A 7084-nucleotide genomic window follows, 5' to 3' on the forward strand; every position below is an offset into this window, starting at 1 on the left:
TTTAACTATCTGCTGCTTTTCAGAAACACCCAGCAAATAAACAAGAATCTATTTCTGTTTTGTATTCACAAGGACTTGAGAATGAATATTCCCCAACAATTTCAAGGTCACTGGGATCTCAGTACAAAAACCACCCACTAAGTCACTATTGTTAAGGGTTTTACTTATTGTTCTCTACAATACGGTCACCCACAATTCAGTTCATTTGGGTGATATGTTTAAAGGGAATTTTCATAGGCTGCATTTGTAGGACATGTTCCCTAGCATTTATTATTCAGCACAGCTTTCTCCTTTAGTTCTCCCAGCACTTTACCAGTCTGAAACAGGCTAGTGGGTGTAGCTTCAATAGCTTTTCTCCAGCTGTGCGAGCATGCCTGGCCTAATAATTGTTCTATTTGAATCAGCATCAAGTACGGTCATGCATTTTGCGTATCATATTAGATCTTTGGTAATCAAGCTCCTCCTGTTATTAAATTGTGTAGGTATAAGCAGAAGTCATGGGGTACATCTGTGCAACTCTTAAGTTCTGTCAGATGAGACCAATTCCTCCTTTTTTCCAGAACTGGCCTGAAAGCTTTTACCAGATGCTAGACGTGTTCTATGTCGATCTATTTTATATTTACAAAAGTACCCATTTCAGTTCTTTTTCTTCCTTATAGTGGTATTTATGTGAACTGTGTGAGTCGACTTTATATTGTGGCTAATACAAAAAATCTGTTTACCTTGCCTTTCAAATGTCTCACAAAACAGATTTCTAACATGCACATTAGAAGCAGAAGGGTATTGGTAGAGCTCACAGCAGTCCATCTCCTCAATGAAGCTGTTTCTTTTTTTCTGGTATTGCCAAACAAAGAAATGAAAGTTCCTCCAGACTTCCCTCCCTGGACATAGTACCATAAATCCAAAACCAACTGTTGCTTGTTTAGGCTGGGGTTTTTTGTTGTTTTCTGTGCATGCCAGGAAAATCTCAGGTCCTCTATCAATTCAGATGAAGTACCACTTTACTGCTGTTCTAGCTCTTGCATGTGCTAGCTAGCTCATGATGATGACTCTTTCCAAATTACATAGCAAGAGCTCAAAATTAATTTGGTCATCTTATTAAATTATAATGGTTTGGGGAGGTGTGTGAGCAAATTCTGCATTTGCATAAGAGCTGGCCATTGAATTTTGTGTCCAGGAGCATCATTCCTTTCCTCTTTGGTCATCTTCCCTACCTTCCCTTAAGCTGTGAGGTTGAGAAGTACTACAGAAACATGCACAGGGAGCCCCTCTTTAAAAAAAAATACATTGTTTTTAGCTCGGTGGTTTGTTTTATTATTATTATTTACATAGGGATATTCTGACCTCTCTCCTTTGGGTCTTAGTTGTAAATGAGATAGAAAAACTGCTGGAGAACACTGGGCTTACTTCTTTTCTTGGCTGCCTCGTTCCCCATCCAGGCAAGTAAGTATTGCTGTGACTTCCTAGATACATATGTCCTCTGTGCGGCTTTTCTTTGACGAAAGCATTCCCAGTGTTCTGTAATGAAAAATCTTCTGCCTGATGACAGATAGATTGTTAATTCCCGTGCTGCTTTTTCTTGTTTTGAAGCTGGAAGACCACAAATGCCTTTTTCAATAGATAGTTTGTAGTTACTCCCCTGGCAAGTACTTTATCTTCACTCAGAGGTCTTCTGACAGGTTTTTTTGAGAAACCAGTACAGACTGATTACATTACTGTATCAGAAAAAGAATATAAAGTGCTGGGGTTTTGTTTTGTTTTGTTTTTTTAAAGGATAACCAATATTTGATAGTTGACTAAAATATGCAATTCAGAGAATATCTTACCGAGACAATCTCATGTTGTACAGCATGTCTGACATGATCACAGCAGTCGCTTCCAGCTTTAGTATGCATGAATCCAGTCTTGGCTTTGTATCTTCTCTGAGATCTGCTTATTTTTGTGAGTCCCCAGCTCATCTCTGGTCTGAAGTGTGAGTCTTGGGCTTCCAGGAGCGAAGGAGTTTTTGTCAGAACAGGACTCTCACTTCAGTTTGGTTTGGAACAGCACAAAGCCAGTAGAGATGATCTGGGATTAGCGCTAAATATTCAAGCTGATTCTGAGCCAAACTGCTAATGTAGAAATACTGGTTCAGCTCTGCATGTATTCCAGTTTATTTGGGTTTAATGAGAATGCTACTGCACGTACTTTTCTGGGAATAAGAATCTACTTCTTATACACCTGAGTTACCCCTCTGATTTAACAGACCTTGGGCTGTTCCTTACAGGAATACAAATTGATGATGGAACTGTTTTTTACTGACTCCCTCTGTTTACCAGAAATATACACAAACTACTATTTGACTGAACATGGAAAAAATGAATAGCAGGAGACTGTTTTCTCATGGAGTCCTCTTGTAACTAGATTTGGCCTCAAAATATTTTCTCCTCTTTCACTGAATTGCATTGTGGGTGTTTCTTGAGAAACTGCCCAGAGAAATTTTGCTTTCTGTTGCATCTCTGAGACAATCTCTAATTTAACAATTCCAACAACATAGGAACTGTAAGAATGACTGGGTCAGAACTAAGTCCAGTATCCTGCTTCCAAAAGCAGGCAATGATAAATATGTAGGGAACACTGATAATATTGTAAGCATGTAGTGTTACTTTCCTAGCGTAGTCTTCCAGCAGTTTGTGTCTCAGGAACCTCCAAAGACAGCAGCAACACCTTTGCATTTTATAGTCTTAGACAGATTTCTCCTCCATTGATTTGTCCAGGTGCTTTCCAGACCCTTTTGGCACATGGGGTATCTATCCTATGGTAAGTAGTTCCTTAGTTTGGCCATGTGATGTGGAGAAGTACCTGTGGAACAGCTCATCCATCTGCCTGTTCCAGCTGAAGCCTGTAATGCTTGTGTGTTGGAATAGCTGGTGACCAGTCAATCCCCAGCCACCCCTTTCATGCTGCTCCTGATTTTGCAGGTGTCCATCATTCTACCTCAGCTGTCCCTTTTCCAGGCTGAGGACTATTCATTTGCTTCTTATCTAGAAGTCACTTCATACACTCAATCAACTCAATTCTTTTCTCTAGCTGTCTTTCTGGGTGTGTATATATATAGATATGTGTATATATATATGTATATACACTAGAGAATATATAAATCACATACGCATATCTCATTTTCAAGAGTGGGGCACAAAGTGCAATATTAGAGATAATAGTGCAGTATTAGAGATGCAGATCTATTTGTGGCATAATGTTTTCTGTTTTATTCTCTTTTGTAATAATTACTAATATTCAGTTTGCTTTTTGACTGCTACTTGTTTAGTCTAGAGAAGAGGAGGCTGAGGGGAGACCTCATCGCCCTCTACAACTCCCTGAAGTCCAGAGGGGGGATGAGTCTCTTTAACCAGGTAACAAGCAATGGGACAAGAGGGAATGGCCTCAAGCTGTGCCAGGGCAGGGTCAGGCTGGCTCTGAGGCAGTATTTCTTTGCAGAAGGGGCTGTTGGGCGTTGGAATGGGCTGCCCAGGGCAGGGGGGGAGTCCCCATCCCTGGAGGGGTTGGAGAGTTGGGTTGACCCAGCACTGAGGGGTCTGGTGGAGTTGGGAATGGTCAGGGTGAGGTTCAGTGGTTGGACTGAAGGAGCTTCAAGGGCTTTTCCAACATAGATAATTCTGTGAAGACTGAATTGATGTTTTTGCAGAGGTATTGCAAACTTGTTCCTTTTGGTAACAGACAGTTCAAGGGTCCAACATGTATGTATTCTTGGCATTGTTTTTCCCCAGTGCATCTCTTGATATCTGCCTGAATTTCAACTCTCTCCACTCTGTGAGGTCCTTCAGTGATTCTTCAGCCAAGGATCATAACTGTTATTAACCAGATCACTTGGTCTCAGCAGGAACTTACACCCTACTAAGTCCCTTTTCCAGATCTTTCACAGTTGTGAGGAACAGAATAGGTCCCAGCTCAAGAGTTCATGGGACTTGCTGGTAAAATTGTTTCACTGTGAAAAATTTACTTTTCACTCTTTATTTCCTAAACAACTGTTCATTCATGACAGGACTTTCTTTTTAATCTAACGTCAACTTGGTTTCAAGAGCTTCTAATAAGAAACATTCTCAGAGGCCTCTGGAAAGCCCAGTAATTATATGAACTGAATCTCCTGTATGTTTGACTTCATTAAATAAAGATACTGGATCTTCACGGCATGAATTTCTGCACAAAACCTGTGTCAACTCTTCCCCAATATATCCTATATATTTAGATGTTCACTAATACTGGTTTTTAGTTGGGTGCAAGTTTTGGTTTGTTGTTGTTGTTGTTGTTGTGTTTTTTTCTATTTTTCTTTGTAATTCATATTAGATTTACAGGTTTATAGTTTTCTTAATCCCTTAATGCCTGCCTTAAAAACTGGCATTGCAATAGCCACCTGTCATGAGTTTTTAGCAAGAGACTTATAAATATCAAGGCTAGTTCATCTCTGAATTATCTTGTAACACTGAGGTGAAAACAGCTTGGTCTTGGAGACTTGTTAGTATTAGTGTTAATGCTTTGTTCTACACCTTAATCTTCTACTCTTCAGGGTGAAACAGAACCGCCAATGTACCTCTTTGTCAAATAAAAAATGGGGTATTGGCACAGAAATCTCAAGTTTCTTTGCACTAAAATCAGATGTAAAACAAAACATTTTCCTGCAGTGGTTGTATAGTCTTAGAGTAATCCTTTAATCCTGATTTGTCTCACTGCCAGATTCTCTGGCATGCTTCCTTTTCCTCATGTATTTGAAAAAGCATTTACTAGTTTTCACACTTCTAGCAAGTTGTTCCTAAAAGTATTTTTTGGATTCTTCGCTTTGTTTTTCACATGTAACCTGCAACAGTTTACAGTTCTGTTTTCCCCTGTACTTCTATGTTGGGCAGAACTTCAACTATCTGAAGAATGCCTTCTTGCTTCTAGTAACTCCCATTGCCATGCTGTTGAGGCATGCCAAATTTCTTTTCCAGGATGGGGTCTTTCTGAAACCTCTCTGTTCCCAGAATGCAGACTTCTAACCTTTTTTGCATGTGACCCATGTTCTGAATGGTCATTTAAATTTCTAAAGTCACAGGATTGCTCTTCACATTTATTTTTAATGAAGAAGCTATTGTAGCCAGCCTGAATTATACTTAATCAATCTGCAGCATAGAAGTGTTTCCTACTGAGGGACAGTGGAAGCTTTTGCTTCAAACATCTCCTGTTTCTTGTTTCCTGCTTGGGCTATTTCATGGTCAGGGAGAACCTACACTTCTGTTTTTTGATGGAGCCTGACTGGGGAGTGTCAAGTGCCTATTCAGCTGCTGCAGAGGAGCAGCTACCTTGCAGATAAGCAGGAATGCAGCTAAGGTCTGGTGCTTACTCTGGCTGGGGGCTGAAATAGTCTCATGCTGGGTAGGGTGTGGGCTGAGGTATGCAATGTCTTCCTTGTCTTGGTCTTCACTGACAAGATCTCCCCAGGCCTGTGTGCCTCCAGGCAGGGCTCAAGGAGAGGAGCTACCAGTAGTGGAAGATGATTGTGTCAGCAGTTACTGAGAAAGTTTGACATGTACGGTCTGGGTGACTGGACAGGATGATCCAAATGTGCTGAGAGCTGGCAGGTATCATAGCAAGGCTACTATCATCTCTGAAAGCTCCTGGTGGTCAGGGGAGATCCCCAATGACTGGGGAAAGGCTGGAGTTACACAGGAAGAGTGGGGACTGTAAGGCAGTCAGCCTCAACTTGGTCTCTTAGGAAAACCATGAAGCAAGTCTTGGATGCCTTTTCTGGGGACATGGGGAAGGTAATTGGGAATAACCAGTGTAGATCAACTAAGGGTAAATCACATGTAACCAATCTCAGTGCCTTCTAGTGATGAGATAACTAGTTCTGTGGAGGAGGGAAGAGCAGTGGATGTCTCTGCCTTGACTTGGGCAAAGTTGTTGACAGGATCTCTTACCGTACAGCTGTATCCAGGTTGGGACATCACGGTGAGGAGGGACAGCATGGTGGTGAGGGGCTGTAGCACTTGCCCCAGGAGGAGAGGCTGAGGGACTGGCCTTTGTTAGCCTGGAGAAGACTTTGGGGACACCTCTAACAGCTGCCTTCCGGTACTAGAGCCTGTCTCTGTCGCCTCACTAACCTCTCTTTATTGAAGTGCACAGTCAGAAGACAAGAGGCAATTGTCCTAAACTGAAACAGGGCAGGTTGCTTCTTAATAGAACAGATAGGAGGGGAATTTGTTTCCCCATGAGGCCAGTCAAGCACTGAAACAGTGACTGGAGGTGGTGTGCCAGCCTCTATCCTTGAAGACTTTTTAAGAGCCAACTGACAAAGCCCTGGGAAAATTGGTGTGAATTCAGTGCTGACTCTGAGCAGGAGGCTGGACTGGAGCCTGAGAGCCCTTCCAAAGTGAACTATTATATGACAGTTTGTGTATGCAATGTAATCCAAGAACTTCCATCCTTGAATATTATTCTTCAGATCTACCCTTGTGATATCTACAGGGCCAAGCTCGTGTTTTCCTTTGTGCTTAGTATATGGACACGTAAGGAAATATTTACCTAGTGCTACTGCAGTTCTTCTCAACCGACCTGTTGTTTCTGGTGGTCAGCATCCCAGATGGACTATAGGGGTAACAAATTATCTGGTATACAGATGGTTTGCAAACCAGCCTGGGAACTGATGACACTCTGTCTCTGGATTGCAGACATGCTGCGGGTAGGTCACTCGGTCAGTGCGATGTGCATTCCCCAAACATCCCAATCCTCTTCTTTTTACGGGGTCGTTATTTTCTTCATCCTTACGAAGGTGTGCCGTGACAAGAGCTAGGTTGCCTGTTAATACGAGCAGGTGGAGAACCAGTGCCTGGGTACCACAAGGAGAGTGTTTGCATAGCAGATGCTTCCTAGGCTCAGGAGAAAGAGAGCTCAATCTTTCGCTTGCTGTCCCCACTTCTGAAATACGCACTTCCCAGAGCCCCAGCGGCTTTTCCCAGGCCCAGACAGGATTCCTCACGCCGCGGGACGCGGGGACGGGGCGATGCCTTTCCCCGCCGGTCTCCGGGCAGGGTGCCCCGGGCAATGGCGG

Source organism: Athene cunicularia (assembly GCF_003259725.1).
Source record: "Athene cunicularia isolate RWA chromosome 9 unlocalized genomic scaffold, athCun1 chr9_part2, whole genome shotgun sequence".
Classification (NCBI taxonomy): Eukaryota; Metazoa; Chordata; class Aves; order Strigiformes; family Strigidae; genus Athene; species Athene cunicularia.